The following is a 23,659-nucleotide window of genomic DNA, read 5'->3' as shown; positions in this document are numbered from 1 at the left end:
TTATGAAACTTCCAGTAAGATTTATTCTTTTCTATCAGAAGTAACTAAAGATGTCAGAAGCAGGTTCCTATTTAACAACTTGATAATAGTTGAAATTTTATGTGGTAAGTAGTTCAGGATTTTCCATCACCTCTTGTGTAATGTATATCTTAAAGATTAAAATGTAGATGGTAATTGAGTTATTTGCTTTTACTCTTATGCTATGTCATTAAAAATGTAAACTATAAAATAACAAATAATGTGCCTTTAATTAACACCTGTTTTAAATAAGATTTCTTCTTTGGTTAAGGGCCATCTAGGTGGCTTCCAGGTCCTAGCTATTATGAACAAGGCTGCTATGAACACAGTTGAGCAAATGTCTTTGTGGTATGAGTGTGCATCATTTGGGTATATGCCCAAGAGTGGTATTGCTGGGTCTTGAAGTACATTGATTCCCAATTTCTATGAGAAACCACCATACTGATTTCCAAGATAGCTGTACAAGTTTGCACTACAACCAGTAATGGAAGAGTGTTCCCTGATAAGGGATGTCCTTCTATGTTTCTCTTATTGGTTGATGCATAAAACACTGTTTGGCCAACAGATGCAGGAAGATAGGCAGAGTCAGGAGACAAGGAGAATTCTGGGAAGAGAGGCAGAGAGAAGGTAACTTGAGTGATGCCATGTATCAGTGGAAGGAGTAACAGGTCCAGACCCTTCTCTGATAAGATAAAATCACGGTGGAAATACCTAGATTAATAGAAATGGGATAATAATTAAGAGAGAAGTAGCCAGTAAGAAGCCTAACCATCATCCAACAGGTTTATAATTAGTATAGCATCTCTGTGTGTTTATTTGGGGCTGCAGGCGCTGGCAGGACAAGAAATTCCAGCAACAGTTCCCCTTACTCTGCATCTTCTCCAGAATAATCTACCATTGGTGTTTTTTTTATTTTATCCATTCTGACTGGTGCAAGGTGGTATCTCAGAGTTGTTTTGATTTTCATTTTCCTGATGGCTAAGAATTTTGAGCAACTCTTTATGTGTCTTATGGCCATTTGATATTCTTCTGTTGAAAATTCTCTGTTTAGATCTGTACCCCATTTTTTAATTTGATTATTTGATGTTTTGGTTACTAGCTTCTTGAGTTCTTTGTATATTTTGGAGAGCAGCCCTCTGTCAGATGTGGGGTTGTTGATGATCTTTTCCCATTCTTTAGGCTGTTGTTTTGTCTTGTTGACTGTGACCTTTGCCTTACAGAAACTTCTCAGCTTCAGGAGGTCCCATTTATTAATTGCTTCTCTCAGTGTCTGTGCTACTGGTGTTATACTTAGGAAGTAGTCTCTTGTGTCCATGAGTTCAAGGCTACCTCCCAATTTCTCTTCTATGAGGTTCAGCGTGGCTAAGTTTATATTGAGGTCTTTGATTCATTTGGACTTGAATTTTGTGCATGGGGATGGATATGAATCTATTTGCATTTTTCTCCATACAGTTATGCCAGCACCATTTGTTGAAGATGATTTCTTATTTTCCATTGCATAATTTTAGTTTATTTGTCAAAAATCAGGTGTTCATAGGTATAGGTGTGTGGATTAATATCAGGTGTTCAATTCGATTGCATTTGTCCACCTGTCTGTTTTTGTGCCAATACCAAGCTGATTTCATTATTATAGCTCTATAGTAGAGTTTGAAGTAAGGGATGGTGACGCCTCTGGAAGTTCCTTTCTTGTACAGGACTGTTTTAGCTACCCCGGGTTTTTGTGTTTTTCCATATGAAGTTGAATATTGTACTTTTGAAATCTGTGAAAAATTGTGTTGTAATTTTGATGGGGAATGCAATGAATCTGTAGATGGCTTTTGGTAAGATTGCCATTTTATTATGTTGATCCTACCTATTCAAGAGCATGGGAGATCTTTCCATTTTCTGGTATTGTCTTTGATTTCTTTCTTTAAAGACTTAAAGGTTTGATAATAAGTTGTTAATATATAGTACTTATGTATAAATTTGCCTCTTGGAATGCCTTTCATTATAACCCATAATGTTGTGCATTTTGTGTATTCATTTTCATAGACTTCTAAGGAGTTAATTTATTTCTTTAGTTCTGTCTTGACCAATTTTTCATTCAAGAAAGTGTTGTTCAGTTTCCACTAGTTTGCAAGTTTTCTGTTGCTTCTGTTTTGGTATCCAGCTTTAATTGTGGTTGTTGGATAGAATGCAGAGAGTGATTTAAATTTTCTGGTATCCGATATTTGTTTTGTGTCTGAATATGTGATCAAGCTTGAAATTACCATGTGGTACATAGAAGACGATCTCCTTTTTTTTTTTTTTTTTTTTGTAGTCAATAGGAATGTCAGGCAATTTTTTTTAGGTATATTTGATTTATGTTGTCTGTTCGGTCAAGCATTTGTTTAGTTTTTGTTCAATTACTTCCATTTTTATGAGAGTCAGGTATTCAAGTCTCCCACTATCACTGTGTGAGAGTCAATATCTGATTTAAACTGTAGTAGTATTTCTTTTACAAACTCAGATGCCCTTGTATTTGTGGCATTTATGTTAAGAATTAAAAAATGTCATCTTGGTACATTTTACTTTTTATGAGTATGTGGTACCCTTCCCTATCTTTTATTAGTGTTGTTTTGAAGTTTACTTCGTTAGATATTAAAGTGTGTATACCATCTTGGTTCTTAAGTCCACTTGCATGGAATTTCTTTTTTTTAACCATTACCCTGAGGGAATGTCTATCCTTGATATTATGATATATTTCTTGGTTGCAGCATAAGGATTAATACAGTTTTTATATTCACTGTTTGTTTTTTAAGAAAATGAGACCACTGACTTTGTGAGATTCAATGACTAATGATGGATGATTCCTGTTATATTGTTGTTAGTGGTGGTAATTTGTTCAGTTGTTTAGAGTCAGGTGTTTCCTGTCCATGGGCCCTGGGAACGGGGGCTTGGGCGGTCCATTTTGTGCTATGTTGGGGTTTGGTGTAAGGGTGTACCTCTCTGGGCAAGGACGGCATCTCTGATGAGACAATGAAGCCTTGCTGTGTGTGTTTCAGACGTCATCCAGTAGAGCTTGATATTCTTCTTCGTCCAGAGGGGCATCAAGGTTTGCTGAATCTGCTCCCATTGCTCGTAGGGATCCAGAGCGTCCTGGAGGTGTTGGAAATCTTGGTCATCTTAAATCTCTTTCAGCACTGGATCAATAAAGAGCTGCCCAGTGCAGGTGTTCCTTGCAACTGTGTGCAGATCTGGGTCGTCTGGTGGAAGGGGTTGTGCAGTCTCTGCAGGCCATGACTTCCGGAGGAGGTTGATGGGCAGGTCATGGTCAAAGTCTGTCTGCCCACACGTGATGCAGCAGCCAGTGGCAACAAGCTGCCCTGGGCACGCTCAGTCTCGCTGCCACACAGTCCAGTATTGGGCGCAGGCGAGGAACGGGAATCTGGACCCCGGAACTCTGCCCGTGTGGGCGGCACGCTGGCGTGCTCTTCTGTTCTGAAACCATAGGTGGATAGTGTCTTCTGGCAAACCGGTCTTTTGGGCGAGCTCTTCTCTGGCAGCAATGCTCGGGTATGGCCGCCTCTCAAAAGCCTGGAGCAGGATCGCCAACTGTGTCGAGCTAAATCGAATGTGAAGCCTTCTGCATCCCGACGGGCTGCTCCTTCTACCTTGTGTCCTGGCATCAGACATTTCAGGAGGCTGCGGGGGCTCCAGGACGCTTCGGGTCGCTGAAGACCCTGGGCCTTGCTGCACCACCCCGGAACGTCTTTGGCGGTTGGTTCTGAAACCACACCGGCATGCAGAACTCAGGCAGCCTGATTTACCTGGCTAGTTTCTCCCTGGCAGGGAAGCTTGGGGAAGGGCTCTTAGCGAAAGCTCTTAGAAGGGCCTCCTTCTGCATGCCTTTAAAAAGGGTCTTTGGGCGCCCGGATTCCTGGGCCTGATTTTTCCCACACTACTGCAACCTTCCATCCTGCCAAGCAACGAAGGAAGACTTACCAGGAGCTAATTCTTTCACTTGCCAGTCCAAACAAGACCACTGCTCCAGGAGGAAAGAGCAAACAAGTCCTTTGCTTCCCTGAGCCTCAGGGTGCGAATTCCTGGTCTTTACATACCCGCTGGCTGGTGGCCCTGCCCACTCCCCTGCCTGCTGTCTTGGAGGGCTGCCAAGTAGCAAATTAAAAAAAAAAATGGTGCCTGGTACAAGAGTAACAGAACTGTACTGTTTTCTGGGATTTTGTTTTTTACTTTTTTTTAAAAAATGGAGTGTGCTGGATGTCTCTACAATTTTGTTCAAATGACTGCTGAACCTGGAAATGCTGTTGCTGCTATAGATGCATAACATACTGCTATTATTGGTCTTTTTATATAAATATAATATATATATATATATATATAATTTGAATTTTTGGAAACTTTAGCTGTGCTGTCAACTTTGGAAAAAAGTGCCCCAGTTTACCTTGTTGAGTTGGCATTGTACAGAAATTAACAGCCATATTGGTGTAGAAATTTTCTTCCATATGTACAGGGGTAACACACTGTATTAAATATTTAAGGTCTTAAAAAAGTTGCAGACAAAAGGGAAAAAATAAATCTTTTAAACTTTATTTTTTAAAAAAGAATTTGTTGGATTTAACATATTCTTTGGTCAATAAATTTATTTCCATCAATGTATCTCAGGATCTTAGATTATCTCTTTCATCTCTTTTATTCTGTTGTTTATGCTTGCATCTGTACTTCCTGATCATTTATCAAGATTTTCGATTTCTAACATTCCCTGAGTTTGTGTTTTCTTTATTGCCTCTATTTCTGTTTCACGTCTTAAACTGATATGATTGTTTCCTTTAACTGTTTTATTGTTTTTTTCATTGCTTTCTAGCTTTCCTTAACAGCGTTGTTAATTTCTTAAATTTTTGGTTTGTATTTTCTTTTTTGTTTGTCTTCTCTTCCATTTTTAGGGGTGTTTCTCCTTTCCTCTTTCAGGGCCTATGTCATCTTAAAAAAGTTATTTTTAAGGTCATTTTCCTCTGATTCATCTGCATTAGTCTGTTCAGGTCTTGCTGTTGTTGAACTCCTAGACTCTCATGGTGTCATATTACTCCTTATGTTGTTGAATATGTTCTTATACTGCCATCTAACCATCTCTTCCACTAGTGGGTGCTTGTGGGGCCTGATATTCAGGGTCTCTCTAACTCTGATTGGTGTAGGTGGGGCCTGTGGCTTAGGTGTTTACTTTTTTACTTTAGGTGCAGCCACAGCCAAGGCTCCCATAGTTGCAGATTCTGTGGTCTACCCGTGGGGGCAGGGACAAGGCTTCAGTGGCCACAGATGTGGTGCTGAATGGTTTGGAGTAAGGGAAGTCTACCCCCAGGTCTCTTTGGCTTCTTTCACATAGGGGGCAAGGCCAAGGGTTGGATTATAGTAGATGTGATTCTGGATGGTCTCAGACTGTTCTCAGGTCTCTGAGGTTTTGTTGTGTGGGATGTGTCATACAATGCTCCCAGGACAATTAGGGCCTAGAGCTTAAGAGCCTCTGTTGGGGCCTAGGCCACTCACTCGCATTTCCTAGGTGGGTGTGACCAAGCTCACATATTAACAAATTCATTGAAGATGCTTTGTGCCTTCACTCATGTCTCTGAGATTTCAATGGGTGATATGGGATGTGTGACATGCTCCAGTTAAGTACCTCCATCAGGGAGGCAGGAGCTCATGTATGTACCACTCCCACTGGCAGTGGTGCCCAGGGTCTCGTGGCAGCAGATGATGTGTTGGATAGCTTGGGGATACCCCCAGATCTCTGGGGTTTTGATGGTAGGAATGGGGCATGTGAAGTACCCTGGATGTGGGCCTCCAGTAGCGGGAATTGGGGTGAGACCAGGTACTCAGCACTCCTCATCGGCATGGAACCAAGCCTCCTGATGGCACCAGATGCAGTGCTGGATATTTTGGGGCTGCCCCCTTGTCTCTGGGGTTTTTGGGGAACAACAGTTGTCTTTTCTGATTTGACGTGATACTACAAAAGAATCAAAACCATGTCATTTTATCATAAGAGCTTGCATAGAGACATGAAATTGCACAGAGAAATAGTCTCCCATATACTGTAAAGTTTTAATTAAATGATAGATTTCATTTTAATATTGCTCACTTCATAGCCTGCTGATATTCAAGGGTATGTCAATGAATCATCTTCTTTACTCTTCATAAAATATTTGGGATCATTAGTCAATGTAAATTTTATAACATTTCAATTAAAGTTCTTTGCAAACCCCACTGGGAGTTTAAAATCCTCCATGCCTTAGATTTCCCACAAGTGCCAGTCCGTTATTCTCACTCACCTTCTTTTACTTCTGTCTCTTCCATATTCTCACTCCAGTGGTCTTGCTTTGGTCAAGAGTGGTGATCAGTTCTGGTGTTGATAGTGAAATATGTATGTATTAGAAGAAACAAATGACTCTATTCTAAGGATACCAGTGAAAACTCATGGTTTCCGAATATACCATCGTAGTGACTATAAAAAACATATATAATATAATATATATTATATCCAAGATACAATTGCCTAATTGCCATCTTCCAATGTTTTAAAACATTCATAATCATTTTTGTTAATGTTGTATACCTTGAATTCCTTTTGAAGTTAGTACAAAACCTAAATTCAACTACAAGGAAACATTAATATGCAAATCAAAATATAATCTAAAAAGTGTCTGAAATGTAAATCATAAAAGTTTGAATGATGAATGTTAATCCCAGGAGTTAGGAATGCATTGACAAGATAAACTTACACAAACAGTCTTCTACATGATGAACTCCAAGTTTTTTTGTTGAATTAGCATGTGAAAGTCAGACCCAGACACAGATGTGAAACATACTTATAAGAAGCAATTATGTTACAAAAGGCAGCATGAAAGAAAAAAATGTCACCCTCAGAAACTTTTTTTTTGTAGTTTATCAACCTGTCATGTCTGTACAAAGTGCTCTGTGCAAAGTCCAGGCAGTCCCACACATTCGGAGAAAAGTCTGTAGACACATACTGGATCATCAAGATGCACTGTCATGAATAAAAACAGTTTATCAAGTAACTGTGTACATAATTCTTTACTTATATACTGGATATATGAGTTCATCATAAAACCTGATGTTTTGTGGATTGTATTATTCTAAAAGACATACTCTAAATTATACTCTATACTAAACAACTCTGTGCTGGAAATATGACAGATCAAGTGTAGTAGGACAAAATTAAGCTGTAGATCCACAAGCTGAAATGGGGTATGTGAGTGCAAAGCAGATTGTCTTCATGTGCAGTTCCAGAAAACATCAGTGTGAATCATCAGTCAAAAGCCATTATCTTTTTTTTTTTGGTTTTGTTTTGTTTTCTGTAGGAACCACTGGCTGGAGAAACATATGCTGTAAAGATACAATCATGCATGGATATTCTACTGTCAAAAGAATATTGTCAAAGTAAGATGTGTGTCAAGAGGCAGATTTTGCCATGTCCAGAGAGGAAGTGGAGATTCTTACTGCAAGTGGCTCCAAATACATCAGGGGAAAGACCATGGAAGTGCTGACACTGTGTGTCATGTTTGGGAAAGCCCGAATAGAATCATTATTTTCACAATGTCTGATTTCTTGATACCACATCACAGCTATTCTCGATCATTTCTCCCCAGGATCTAGCCCACAGAGACTGACAGAACCTCCCCATCACGTAACAGTGCCAACCCTACAGATCAGCCTAGGTCCTGCATCCTGAAATGGACAACTCTAACCACACAGATTTGTATCACAATTTAACAAGGAGGACCCTAACAGGGAAACATGGATCACCCTGGAAAGGAAACATAGATGAGATCTACTGTGTAAACTGGGATGGGGTTGTGGTGGTAAGGGAGAGGGGTGGGGAGTATGAGAACTTGAAGGAAGAGGATGGTTGAGGTGGGGACGGATGCAGTGGAAGAGCACTGAAAGTGATATATTAACAGAGAGAGCCACTCTCTGGGTAGGGAGAAACCTGGTGCTAGGGTAATTCCAAAAAACCTCAAGGATGACTGATGGGGGATTACTTCTGTGTATGCTTATCTTATTGATTGCTGAATAAAGTTCTGTTTGGCCAATTAAGCAGCATGTTAGTCAGGATTAGGAGTCAAAGGGAATTCTGGGAAATGTAGTAGAGAAGTAGTGATCCAGGCAGGAAGTTACATAGTAAGGAGACTTATATTTAAGCAAGGAGAAACAGGAAGTTTCCTAGTCCCCTCCACTCTTCCTCCAGTGGTGCAATGTGACCCACCTGCAAGATAGGGTGCCAGCGGAAGGCATCCTCTATAAGATAAGTCTTATAAAATATATAGATTTATGATAATTAATAAATTATTAATTTATTAATAATAAACTGAGATAACAGATGAGAAATCCTAGTCATTGGCCACGAAGCATTTGCACCTAATTCAAGTGTCTGTGTATTAATTTGGGCCCTAACTTGGGCTGGCAGCTGGCGGGCACTGCGCACATGTGGCAGTGAGGCTCCGCGGCTTTTGGCGGAAAGATTTATCGTAACAGAATGGTGTCAGGAGTGGGATTGTGTGGTCTCCAAAGTGTTTGAGAGTGCCACCTGTCCAGCAAACTTGAAGCAAACATGGCCTTTTTCTCAGCCTGAATCTGCTCCTTGCCTGCAGCTTTCCTTGCAGATGTCCCATGGCTGCTTCGTCTCCAGCACCACCGTCCCCATTGCACCTAGACTTCACATACACAGCTTCACAAAAACAGTCTCTCTAGGCCTCTTCTAGGGATTCTCACCCTTCCACACATTTTGTAGCGTAAGAAGCTTTCTGGAGCTTTGGTCGTAACAGATGACACCAGCTAAGACTCCTAGCAATAATGGAGAGAATGCCTGAACTGGCCTAGCCCTGTAATGAGATTGGTGAATACCCATAATATCATAGAATCTTTATCCAGTAAATGATGGAACCAAATACAGACATCCACAACCAAGAACCAGGCCAATCTCTGGGAATCCAGTTGAAGAGAGGGAGGGCAGAATATATGAGCAAGGGAGGCAAAGTCCATAGTGGAGAAATCTACAGAGTCAGCTGAACCAAGCTCATTGTAACTCATGAACTCTGAAGGACAGTGGTTCAGATGCCGGGGAACCAAACTAGGGCCTCTATATGTGGGAGATAGTTGTGAAGTTTTGACTATCAGAGAGGGGCCCAGGCAATAGAATCATGATACATGTGTGGTATATGAACTACCTTGTTGGAGCCCATTCCCTATGGTTGGATGTCATGCTCAGTTTAATGCATGGGAGAGGGGCTGAGACTTGCCCTAACCTCTCAGACTTTTTTGACGCCTCATGAGTGTCCTTACCCATGAAGAAGAATTTGTTGTCTTGATTTTAATAAATAAGCCTTTGAAAAATCTAAGCCCCAGACATGGTAAAAGTATTGGAGACAATATTGGCAGGGACTTGAGACATTACAAAGGAAATTTACAACAAGCCTATAGCCAAAATCAAATTAAATAGAGAGAAACTCACATAAAATTCATCTATCTTTGGAATTTTTTGTTGTGGTATTATTAATTGCCTGTGTTTTCTTGGGTACCTCTAGCCTATTTTAGAGTTTTCCTTCTAGTGCTTCCTGTAGGGTTGGATTTGTGGATAGTGAATTTTGTAAATCTCCTTTTGTCATGAAATAACTTTTTTATCTCCATCTATGGTAATTGAAAGTTTTGCTGGGTATACTAGTCTGGGTTGGCACCCATGGCCTCTTTGAATCTGCATAATGTCTGTTTAGGAACTTCTGGCTTTGAGAGTCTCCATTCAGAAATTGGGAGTTATTCTGATGGGTCTGCTTTTCAATGTTATTTGACCCTTTTGCTTCGCAGCTCTTAATATTCTTTTTATTCTGTATATGTTGTGTTTTGATTATTAAGTGGTGAGAGGATTGTTGTTGATCCAGTGTATTTGGTTTTCTGTAAATTTATGATATTTTCACAGGATTTCCATGTTTAGGTTGGAAAAGTTTCCTTCTATGATTTTGTTGAATAGGTTTTCCATGCCTTTGAGCTGGTACTCCTCTCCTTCTTCTAACCCTATTATTCTTAAGTTTGGTATTTTCCTAGTGTCCCAAATTTTCTAGATATTTTATGTTATGACTTTGTTGGTTTATTGGTTTTTGACCACCAAATCTATTTCCTCTATTGTATCTTCAATGCCTGAAATTCTCTTTTCCATCTCTTGCATTCTGTTGGCTGTACTTGGATCTGTAGTTAGTGTTATATTGACCCAGATTTTTCATTTTCCGAATTCCCTTCATTTGTATTTTCTCTATTGCCTCCATTTCATTTTTCAAGTCTTGGATTGTCTGTTTGTTTGTTTTGGTGTTCTTGGCTTTCTTACAGGACTTATTGACTTCTTCCAATTTTGGGTTTGTCATTCTCTCCATTTATTTATGGTTGGTGTAGCCAGCCTGTAGGTGTTACAATAAATCTTTCTGCCACACGCTTGAGTTCTGCCTGACACATGGATGGTCAAAATAATCTACAGAGTATTATATTAGGCACAAATTCTCCTTGGCCAATGACTAGGATTTCTCATCTGCTAGCTCAATCCTTTTTTTTTTCAGAGACAAGGTTACTCTGTGGCTTTGGAGGCTGTCCTGGAACTAGCTCTTGTAGACCAGGGTGGTCTCGAACTCACAGAGATCCACCTGCTTCTGCCTCCTGAGTGCTGGGATTAAAGGCGTGTGCCACCAACGCCCGTCTCCTAGCTCAATCTTAATTATCATAAATCTATATATTTTATAATACTTATCTTATTTAGGATGCTTTCCATTGGTGTCCTCATCCTGGGATCTCATGGTGACTTTGAAGGAGGAGAGAAGGGGCCCACTTCCTTCTTGCCCTGGTTAAATGTGAGTCTCTCTGTTATGTCACTTCCTACGGATCCCTGCTTCTTTACTACATTTCCCAGAATCCTCCTTGACTCCTAGTCACATCTTACTTGCTGCCTCATTGGCCAAACAATACTTTATTTATCATCCAATAAGACAAAAACACACACAGAAACACTTCCCCTATCATCTCTTTTTTGTCTAAATAAAAATAAGGATAACTTATCTTTTATAATAACTGAAGAAAATTATAACCATAACTATCTGTCTTCAACTCTATCAAAGACCACAGAAGGATAATATATAAATTCTAGAATTGACGGAGACATTTCGCTGCCCCGAAATTCACCCAAAGTTCTTCTGTAACATTGGGGCATCCATCCTTAGCTTATAGACCACAGTGTGTCTGGCACCTTTCTCCATTTCAGCAGGAACTCTTTAGTATTTTCTTGTTTTGTAAGTTTAGCAGTCATTTTCTTGTGGGTTCTGCATGTTCAGTTTATATAGCAACAAACATGATCATCTCATTAGATGCTGAAAAATTCTTCAAGAAAATCCAACTTCATGATGAAAATCTTGGAGAGATCAGGGATCAAAGGAACATGCCTAAGCATAATAAAGGCAATAAAGAGCAAGTCAACAGCCAACATCAAAATAAATGGAGAGAAACTAAAACTGATCACATTAAAATCAGGAACAAAAAAGCTTTTCAAACTCTCCTTATCTGTTCAATACAGTACTCAAAGTTCTATTTAGACTATTAAGGCAATAAAAGGAGATCGAGTGGATATGAATTGGAAATGAAGTCAAACTGTCACTATTCAGAGATTATATGATAGTATACATTAGTGACCCCAAACCACTCTACACAGGAACTCCTAAAGCTGATGAACACTTTAAGTAATGTGGCAGGATACAAGATAAACCCCAAAAGATAAGTATACCTCCTATATAAAAATGATAAAGATGCTGAGAAATTAATGTGAGAAATACCACCCTTTACAATAATCACCAATAAAAAATATCTTGACTTAGTGCTAACCAAGAAGTGAATGACTGGATGTGGATGGGTGTTCGGCTGCTGATCGCCATCATAGTGCCCTTCCCTGTACTAAGGGATTGGTAAAATGGAAGGATGTCACTACTGGACTGTGGAAGGGTCCTGACCCTGTGCTATCATGGGCGAGAGGGTCTGTTTGTATTTTCCCACAGGATCAATCAGAGCCGGTGTGGGTTCCAGAAAGGCTGACAAGAAGAGTCCCTGCCTCTGAGGATGGTGAAAATCATAAGCAGACCAATGTACCTGATGCTGATGATCATGACGGTGATGCTGATCAACAAGATGACAGCAGAACCCCGATGGGGGATTCTGTCGGTGTTCCCGAAACCACTGCCAATCAGACATTCTGCTCAAGTTTTCCCTAGATTTTTTAGTAGCAATTTGAGTGTAAATTTACCTTTTTGGCCTTTAGATAAGGATATTAGTCCTGTAGAGTGTAATGTTAGTTTTGGTTTGCCAGGGAATTTGTGATTTTTTATAGTTAGTAATATTAGTCAGAATAATGATGGGTGCCCTGGGAGGAATGCTTATCCTTGTCAGTATCATTGCTTTATGGTGTATCTGCAGGATAAGGGTTTCACAGAGGAGAAGTAATGCCATGATTGCACAAGCCTTCGCAGCCCTGGAGGCAGGGCAGTCTCCTCAGGCTTGGTTAACGGTACTCAAAAGCTAAGTAATTACTTTCTCTACACAGGTTGCGAGACATAGTACTGCACATGAAGTGTGAATTTCATGAAGGGCAAGTCTGATTGCATATGGGTTGGTATCGTAATCCCATCTCTGACAAAAGATACCAGACTGGTGTGGCATCAGCTTGGCTGATACCTAGTGGCGTGGGGCCATTACATTGTCCCTTGTTTTCAGAGATCAGACCCCTACCCTTACCTGTTGTGCTATAAAATAAAAAAGGGGGAACTGTGGAGAGCCACAGGCCTAAGATGGCTCTTGGCTGGATGCCAGGTAGTCTGAGCGTAGCTGTAAACAAGCAATATTTGGAAGTGCTTGAGGCATCTGGCGGCTTCCTCCTTCTGTGGCCTATCCCGGATTGCCAGATGGCATGAGCTGATTGGGCATTGACCATCTACTTAAGGGCTTGCGGAAGCTGGGAGAGGAGAGAAGCTGATGTACAAGGTTCCTGAATAAACTGCTTGAAGAAGAGTCATGGTCTCGTTTCTCTTGCTGGTCGAGATAGACATGAAATGACCCCAGCTATCATTCCTAGCAATAGTAAAGAGGATGCCTGAACTGGCCTACTTCCAAGAGGCAGGTCAAATTCTGGGAACACAGTAGAAGAAAGGGAGGAGGGAATATATAAACAAGGATGGTCAAGATCATGATGGAGATATCTACATAGAGAGCTGAACCAAGCTCTTAGAAATTCATGAACTCTAGACATGTATAACTGTGGAGAGGCCAGTGGACCTCTGTATATGGTAAACTATTGCAAAGCTTGGACTAGCTGAAGGGCCCCTGGCAATAGGACCATGATGACAGAACTGGCACATAAGCTAACTTTTTGGACACTTTCCCCATATTGGGTTGAGATTTTCAGTCTTAATGCATGGGAGAAGGGCCTGACCCAGCTCCTATTGTGCCAGACTATGATGATTCCTCATGTGGAGGAGTTGACTTGGAGTTGTCTCTGGGGGAGGTGAAGGGGAATGGGAGGATGAAAGGGAGTGGGAAGAGGGGCAATAGGAGAATTGTGGTCGGAATAAACAATGAAATAGAAAGAAATGGAAAAAGAAACAAATAAAAATAAATAAATTCCACTAAAACCTATGAAGAAGGCATTATTTCCACAACACAGTACTTGAAATTTTAGGTAGAGCAATAGGAAAACTGAAGGTGATACAAATTGGAAAAGAAAATGGCAAAATTTAATTATTTGCATAAGATATGATTGCATCCATAAATGACCACAAAAATTCTACCATGGAAGTTCTATATACTGCTGATAAAAACTTCAGCAATATGAGTAAATACAAAATTGCCTCAAAAAAATTCATGAGTCCTTCCATATACTACTGACAAAGGAGCTCAGCCATTAAAGGCTAGGCTCACAACTGAAAATGGGATATTTTTATACAAAAGTTTATTATTCAGATGTTAGGAAAAAAGGGAACATCATAAAATTTGAAGATAAATGACTGGAAGTAGAATAAAATCATCCTATGCCATATAATTCAGGCCAAGAAACACACATGATGTGTATTCACTAATAAGTGAATATTTGCTATTAAGTACAGTTTTGCCATATTCTAATACACAGATCCAGAGAAGTTAAATAGAGTTTGGAGTGATGAATGAATCTTCTGGGAAGAGAATGTATGGACTATTTTATGGGTGGATGGGAATGTGAGGGATCAAGTGAGAGAGTGAGGTAATGAGGGAGAGAGATATGTGGAGAGGAGACTGAAATATGTGAACATTTAGGGGCAATATGGAAACCTAGAACAAAGGAATCTTCCAGGAACTTATAAGGTTGAACTTATCAAGCACCTCTAGTAATGAAGAATACAGAGAATTTTCTGTAACAAGGTTAGTCTCCCACTGCAGGGACTGGCGCAGGAACCCAGTCATGAAACTATTTGATTTACAACCTGCCCTTCTTACAATATGCTGAGGAACAATGTTTACTCAGAACATGTTGGAGCACACCACAAGAGGGAGCCTATTTCTAACAGTCCCTCATAAATGTCCAGGAACCAGAAACCAGAAGCTGGATAGATTAGAGACCTAGGTTACAACAAGAGATCACAGACAAATGCTTCTCTCTCTCTCTCTCTCTCTCTCTCTCTCTCTCTCTCTCTGTCTCTCTCTCCCTACCCCCTCTCTCATACACACACACAAATACAAAGAAAATGCAATGATTCCTAAATTCTGCTATACTCATAGAATAAGTACCTAAGTGCCTTTTGGGAGGCTTCCTACCACAAATGATAGAAGCCTACACAGACACCCATAGCAAAATAGTAGGCAGAGCTAGGGGAAATATAATAAGCAGCAGGAAGAATTCTAGGAACCAGAGGGGTAGAGGACAACAGGAGAGCACAGCCCACACAATTAAGTAAGTGGTGCTCACAGGGTCACACAAAGGCAGCAGTGGAAGTCATGGAGCCTGCATGTGTCTGCACCAGCCCTGTGCATACATGCTATAGTCTTTAGTTTGAGATTTTTGTTGGACTGTCAAAGGGAGCGGGGAGTCTCTGACTCTTGTCTACTCATGGGAATTATTTTATCTTACTGTACTGCCTTGAACAACTTTGATATCAGGATATATGCCTAGACTTAATGCATCTAATCATGCCAAGTTTGATTGATTTTACTGGGAGATCTGCTTTTTTCTGAAGGAAAGCAGATGATCAGTGATTTGGGGGAAGGAAAGTTGGGGAGGATATTGAGAGGAGAGAAGGGAAACTGTGCTTAGTATGTATTGTATGAAAGAAGAATAAAAAAGAAAAGAAAATCCCCACATCATATCCTACATAAAACACCATGTAGAGAAAACAAAGAAAGTATACTGAAAGGTACAAGAAGGAAAATCCTGATATTAACCCACACAAATACCTGAGTTTTGACAAAGAAACTAAATTCCTACAATGGAAAAAAAGCATCTTCAACAAATGGTGCTGGCATAACTGGATTCGGACACGCAGAAGATTGCAGATGGATCCATATCTTCTCCATACACTAAACATAAGTCCAAAGGGATTAAAGACCTCAACATAAATTAAGCCACACTGAACCTCCTAGAAGAGATGGTAGGTGGCACACTTGAACAAATTGGAACAGGAGACCACTTTCTGAACATTACTCCAGTAGCTCAAACATTGAGATTGACAATAAATAAAAGGGACCTCCTTAAACTGACAAGCTTCTGTAAAGCAAAGGACACATTCAGCAAGACAAAACACCAGACCATACAATGAGAAAAGATTTTCACTAACCCCACATCTGACAGAGGGCTGATCACGAAAATCTACAGTGAACTCAAGAAGCTAGCCTTCAAAACACCAAACAATGTAATTAAAAGATGTGGTGCAGAACTAAATAGAGAATTCTAAACAGAGGAATCCAAAATGTCTGAAAGACACTTGAGAAAGTGCTCATCATCGTTAGCCATCAGGGAAATGCAACTCAAAACCACACTGAGATACCATCTTACTCCTGTCAGAATGGCTAAAATCAATAACACCAATGACAATTTATGCTGGGTAGGATGTGGAGAAAGAGGAACTCCATTGCTGGTGGGAGTGCAAACTTGTACGACCACTTTAGAAAGTAGTATGACAGTTTCTCACGAAAATCGGAATCAGTCTACCTCAATATCCAGCAATCCCTTCTTGGACATATACCCCCAAATGCACACTCATTCAATAAGAACATATGCTTACCTATGTTCATAGCAACATTATTTGTAATAGCCAGAACCTGGAAACAGACTAGATGGCCCTCAACTGAAGAATGGATAGAGAAAATGTGGTATATTTTCACAATGAAGTATTACTCAGCAGAAAAAAACAATGGAATCTTGAAATTTGCAGGCAAATGTATGTAACTAGACTAAACCATCCTGAGTGAGGTAACCCAATCACAAAAAGATAAACATGGTATGTACTCACTCATTTTTGATTTTTAGACATAGAGCCAAGGATCACTAGTCTACAATCCATACTGCCAGAGGAGCTAAGAAACAAGGACCACAAGAGAAGATTTCATAGTCACTGGATGAATGGGATGGAGACAAGAACCCCTGACCAAATTGGAGCCCATGGTCAGAGAGAAGAAGGAGAGTCTTCATCCAGGTGCTGTTCGAAGCAGAAACAGACACCCACAGTTAAGCACTGAAGCATACTACTGGAATTCAGTTGTGGAGAGGGAGGAGTGTTGAGCAAAGGAGCCAAGACAGGGATGGTGAGACCTGCAGAAACAGTGGACCTGACCTACTGATAGAATGGAGACTCTAGTCATAAAGCTGGGGAAACAGTATTGGACCAAACCAAGCCCTCTGAATGTGGGTACCAGCTAGGAGTCCAAGATACTCTATGGGTCCTCTAACAGCTAAGCCAGTCTTTATCCCTAAAGCACAAATGGACTCTGGGAGCCCACTCCCTATGGAGGGATACTATTGCAGCCTAGATACAGCAAGGAAGGCATAAGCCCTCCCCCAAACAATATGACAGACTGAAGGTCCTTGATGGAGGGCCTCACTATCCTTGGGGAGGAGTAGGGAGTGGGTTGAGGTGGGTTGGGTGGGGAACATGGGAGGATGGGAGGGTGAGGGAATGAGGGGATGGATATGTATATATGAGTAATTAAAAATAAAATAAAAAGAAGGAAAAAACACAAGTCACATATAAAGAAAAACCTACAAATCTAACAACTGATTCTCAATGGAAACTTTGAAAGGCAGAACAGTCTGGTGCAATGCCTTCAAAATCCTCAAAATCAATGATTCATAATTTAGATGAATATACCCAGGTAAAATATTTGCCACATTTGAAGGACAGTGAAGAAAATTTCCATCACATAGACAGCCTAAAGTAAATTATTTACAACAAAGAAAATCTGAAGAAATCATCAGGTGCATTATTTCTCCTGATGTAAGGAATCAGCATATCAAGGAAGAAAGCAATGTTATAATTCTTTAAAAAGTGCCAATGAGAACATAAACAATTCCAAAAAAGGAAACATGATGCCTACAAATAACACACACACACACACACACACACACACACACACACACACACACACACTCTCACACATCTCTTTTCATTTACTCATTTCTTATGCAATATGTCCCAACCACATCCTCCACTTCTTCCACTCCCCGAATTCCACCCATATCTCCCCTCCTACCCAGACCCTCTGTCCTCTGTTTCCTTCAGAAAAGGGTAGAACTCCCAGGGATAGTAACTAAACATGTCACAATAAGATGCAATAAGCCTGTTCACAAAACCTGTATTGTTAAGGGCCATGGGTCCTAAACTATGGGGTTTAAAGCCCATCTTTGTAAGTCCTTTTATGAACTTTAAGTTTTCGGCTTAAAGCCAGTTCTGAGCCTGCTATAACCTGTAATTAGAAGGTTTGGCAAAAAGGAACTGCTAACTGCTTCTGTTCCGAGATAGGGCCTGGGGCTTTTGCTGTTCTGGGGAAGACCACAGATGTTCTGGCTGATAAGAAGAATGCTCTGGCCCCTGCATACACCAGATGTTCCTTCCTGTTATTCCCCGCTTACCCAATTTCCTTGGTGCAGAGCTATATAAGCCCACTCTGAGCCCCAATAAATCGAGACCTTGACAATTGCACAGATGGATTCTGGGCCCCTCTTTTGTGCGCTTGGTCTCCTTCCTTTCTCTCGCCCATGACTCTTTTAGGCAGCCCCCCTTCGGAACCCTGAATGACTGACCCGTGGGACTGGTCACTGTATCGAGTCTGGCAAGGCAAACCAGTAGGAGAATCAGGGTCTCTTGAGCAGGCAAAAGAGTCAGAGACCCGTTCTCTCACTGTTAAGAGTCCCTCAAAAACTCCAAGTTAAACAATAACCCATGCAGGCTCCCTGATTATGAACTCAGTCTTGTGAGCCCCATGGTGCCTTGTTAGTTCTTTCTGTGAGCCATGCACTTTTGGAGTATTCCAGCCCTCTGGTTCCTTTAATCCTTCAAGATTACTTTGAAACAACAATGGTCTCAATTCTCCAAACAAAAGATACACACTGACAAAATAAATAAATAAGCAACATCCATATTTCTGTTATGTAAAAGAAACTTATTTTAACTTTAAAGGAAACATCATGATTAAAGTAAAATGATGCATGAAATTATGCAATCAAATTGGAACATGAAGGAAGCACAAGTCTACATTATACTATCAGACAAAGTAGACACCAAACTAAAATTAATCACAATAGACAAAGAATAATACTGTATTCTAATCAAGGAAATAGTTAATGAGTATGATATTACTAGCTTAAACATGTATTTAGCAAACACTTATGTATCTGTTCTTATTTTTTAAATTCCGTACTGGATTTTATGTTATAGATAAGCACCAAACCATAAATCATTATGATCATTCTTTTCTGCCAGCCTGTCTCAACAACTGCTTAAATCCCAAATGTACACTCAGATGCCATTATAATACTGTTGGCCATTGGCTTGGGTTTCTTATTGGCTAGCACTGTCTTAATTATTAACCCATAAATACTAATCCATGTATTTCTATGTGGTCTTATTTTACTGAGGAATGCTGAACCTGCAACTTCTTTGCCTTCTACATGATAACTACAGAATGTCTCTACAGAGAAGAGAGCAGTTCCATGTTTGTCCCTGCATATATCCTGATTCTGCCCAGCTATGTTACTTCCAGGCTGGCCAATCAGCCAATTAGTGTTTTATTCATTAACCAATAAGAGAAACAAATATACAGAAAGACTTACCCCATCAATGTTCTCTTTTCTTTCTAAATAAAAATGGTTTTAACATTAACATAGTAAAACTAGTAGAACTACATATAAAAAAACAGTCATCAACTAAGAACTATAGTTACAAAATTTAGTCCATTAACATTTAGCAAGATTGAAAGAACATATTCCGTCATCTATCATATCTTTGTGAATCTAAAGTATTATATATAACTTATCTATTATCCCAACTAATGAAATCATAACCATAACTGTCTATCTTCTACTCCATAAATAACCATAGAAAGATAATATATAAACTATAGAATTGACAGAGACATCTCCCTGCCTGAAGTTCCTCCATAATGTTGGAGCCTCAATCTTCAGCCCATAGGCCATAATGTGTCTGGCAGACTTCTCAGCAAAGCAGGAATTTTGAAACTGTCGACCTGTATTTGCAGTTTGTCAGTCATTTTTCTCTGTGTACTGCAGAACATCTGGCAGACTGTTCCATGAAGCAGGAACCCTTTAGGACTTTGCCATCAAGTTCAGCACTTACTTACCTGTGGGTCCTACATGTCCGATTTATCAAACAGTCCAGGCAAGAACAGTTTCTTGCCCAAATGGTTAATCTTGCCATGTTGAAGGCAAAATCCATATTGAATTTCTTCCATGCCCTTCCTCCTTTCTGATGTAATTGGTGTTGCCAGAAGCAGTTGCATCTCACTGTCATGAAAAACCCTAAACTATTTTAAATAATATATTCTGTAGGTCTTTAAAAGGTTTGAAGACTATCTTTCCATCTCACATATGTCTCAGTATATCTAGAAAACCTAACTAACATAATTATGAATTTTAATATCATAGGTTAGTATATATAATCTGTATTTAAATATACATTACATTTTGAAAAGAGCCGTATAAACACAATACTTAAACAATAGGAGAAATATACCTATCACAAAATTGACCTTAAATTTGTATCAATATATGAAAATCAATTCCAATACAAGTATTCATTTGTATATCCTAATCACCCTTTTTCCTTAAAAAAAATTGGTTGTGATCATTAAACATTTACAATCCACCCCATTCAAATGAAAACAAACATTTATATGCAATATTTGGGATTTGGGGTATTATTTTCTCCAAATGCTTCCTGCTGTTCAGAGGCATTGGAGTACCATGAGGATCCTTAGAAAACATTGAAACCTGGCCAAGTCCTTGTATTAGTAGTCTGTAAGGCTGCATCTTCTCAGATGTTTTCAATGTTGTGTCACCTGGGACTTTGCTTGATCAAATCATATTAGTCTGCAAGGAATACACAGCTTTTCATTTTCTGAGGAAAAAAAAACAGAAAGCCTCTTTTCCAAAGTAACATGTCTATAGACTTAAAATGTGAAATCAAAGCATTTTAAAAGTATATAGGTTCGATTAATCTAGCAGCATTTAAAATCCAATGTCTTTTAGTTGTTAACACAACAGCATACAGTATCCAGACCCTCAGTGTATTTTCCATCTTTTTGTGGCTTATTTTAGTACACTATTTCTTTTTCTTTTATTTTTTCATTTTTTGAGACAGGGTTTCTCTGTGTAACTTTGGCTGATCTTGAGCTCACTTTGCACATGAGGCTGGCCTTGAAGTCACTGAGATCTGCTTGCCTCTGCCTCCTGAGTGCTAGGATTAAAGGCATGTGTCACCAAATCCAACTACTCTATTTCTTCATTGTTTTCGCCACTTTATCCTGTTTCTTTTTTTCTCACAAGCCTACATATATTTTTAAAAACACTGTAAACCTTTAAGAGGTTTGACTTCATGTGAATGTGTCATTACCTTATACGTTCATCTTTTTCTGGCCATGAGTCTTTTATCTGCTAAACAACATTGTTAAAATCCAAGCAGCAGCTGTTTTAGCCACTGACTTTCCAACATGGTGGGCATAAGTTTACCTCCAGCACTGGGAGCTGTACTCAGTGCCTCTTCACTTAAACCTTTATGAGTAAAAGATAAATCTGATATGCAGAGTGCTGGTCATTTCTGGCATCATCTTCTCAAACACATACACTCTTTTCTTCTTGGTAGCAGGGCCTCTTAATATGACCCCTGCAGGTTTTTTGTTTGTTTGTTTTTAAGCTGAGCCAGGAAACCTTCCTTAAAGAAGATGCACGAGTCTCTGCTTGTCTATAGGGGAAGAGAACCCATGTGAGAAAAAATGCTGCCACCAAGATGCCTTGCTTGTCTCTGTTCTTTTGTTTCTAAAATCCCTTTTTAAGCTTTTGTCAAGTTCTAAGTGTAAGTTCCTTAAAACCACATTGCCGGCACTATTTTGTTATGGGCATTTTTCCAGCCAACCTGGACCCAGAGCAGTATCAGCACAAAATGAACACACACACACACACACACACACACACACACACACACACACACACTATATTTGTCATTTCCTGTCTGGCCAATCAGCCAATCAGTGTTATATTCACTAACCAAGAAGAGAAACACATATGGAGAAAGACTTCCCCATCAATAATAGTAGGCAATTTTCCAATAAATAGGTCATCAGGAGTAAATTGAAATATTACAATTAAATGACATCCTCAATCAAATGTATTTAATAGACATCTGCAGGATATTCTACACAAAAACTAAAGAATAAACAATCTACTCACAACACACAAAAGCTTGTATAAAAATGGACCACAACCTGTGATTAAAAACTCAAACCAAATTTTTATTAATTCAAAAGATTGATGTAACACACTGTATTCTGTATGAGGACAGTGAAGACTAGGGTTAATTAATTCCCTCGTCCCTGAATAAATGATAAATGGGTGTTTTATAGGGGAACAACTTACACAGAATAATAAAGAACCACTGAAGAATTTTCTCTTCCCTTCCAATCCAATCTGCAACCCAAGAGCAAAGAGAGCATGTGAGGGAGAGACCACACTTCATGCTTTCCTCTTTCTGCTTCTGTCAGCACCTGAAGCCACAACCAGAATGCTGTGGCTACCATTACATGTTCACAGGCAAGACACCCCTAGGGGATGCCAAAAAAATCTTATATTAACAGCAAAAAACCCTCTCTAATAAGAATAAAAATTAATAGAGATTAAGCAAGGTGTTACTGAAAAATTAATGGTTTTAAAAGAAATTAAAGAAATAAAAATTCTCTTATTACTGAAAGAAAATGTAACTTCTCCCCAATCCAAAAAATCTTGAACATGTAAAAAGCTGTCATATGAGGAGAACTTATAGATCAAAGGGACTGTATTAAAATAGTAGAAAGAAAACTAATTCTTAGCTTAAGGTTGTAACTCAAATATTACAAAAACAAAAACCATCTATATCCATCTCCAGTGGAATGAGAGAAATAACACAAATCAAAGTAGATGATAGAAATATAGGCAGATAAAGTAATAGAAAAAATCAACTAATCTGACTTCAAGATTAAACTTGGGGCATTCAGCATTCATTGTATTGCCCTCTTGACTCTATTTTGTGTCTCTAACTTTTCCTTAGTATCTTCACCTGTTTTTTTATTTGAATTACAAACAAGATTGAATTACAAGACAATCCCAGTTCCCTTCTCCCTCCCTTCCTCCCCTATCACCCCCCAACTAATACCCTATTGTATATGTGTCTTCTATTCTACAACTGACTCAAACTTTCTTCTCCCCCATGACCTCTGCATCCTTCCTCTTCTTCCCTTCTCATTCTTGTAGCTCCCTCCTCCCTCTTCTCATGCTCTCAATTTGCTCAGGGGATCTTGACCCTTTCCCCTTCTCCAGGGGACAATGTTTGTCTCTTGTAGGGTCCTCCTTGTTTACCAGTTTCTCTGTCAGTGTGGATTATAGGCTGGTAATCCTTTACTTTGTGTCTAAAATATCTTTTCCCAGTTGTGGGCTGCCATTTTGTCTTTCTGACTGTCTCCTTTGCCTTACAGAAGCTTCTCAGTTTCAGGAGGTCCCATTTATTAATTGTTGATCTCAGTGGCTGTGCTACTGGTGTTATGTTCAGGAAGTAGTCTCCTATACCAATTAATTCAAGGGTATTTCCCACTTTATCTTCTAGTAGGTTGAGTGTGGCTGGATTTTCATTGAGGTCTTTGATCCATTTTGACTTAAGTTTTGTGCAGGGCTAAAGGCTTGGGTCTATCTGTAGTCTTCTACATGTTTGCATCCAGTTATGCCAGCACCATTTTTTGAAGATGTTCTCTTAGTTCCAGGGTATATATTTGGATTGTTTGTCAAAAATTAGGAGTTCTTAGGTGTGTGGGTTAATATCAGGGTTTTCAACTCTATTCCATTGGTCTACCTGGT

This window comes from Cricetulus griseus, chromosome 2, assembly GCF_003668045.3.
Source record: "Cricetulus griseus strain 17A/GY chromosome 2, alternate assembly CriGri-PICRH-1.0, whole genome shotgun sequence".
Lineage (NCBI taxonomy): Eukaryota > Metazoa > Chordata > Mammalia > Rodentia > Cricetidae > Cricetulus > Cricetulus griseus.
The sequence above is the reverse complement of the archived record's forward strand: the minus strand, read 5'-3'. Positions refer to the sequence as shown.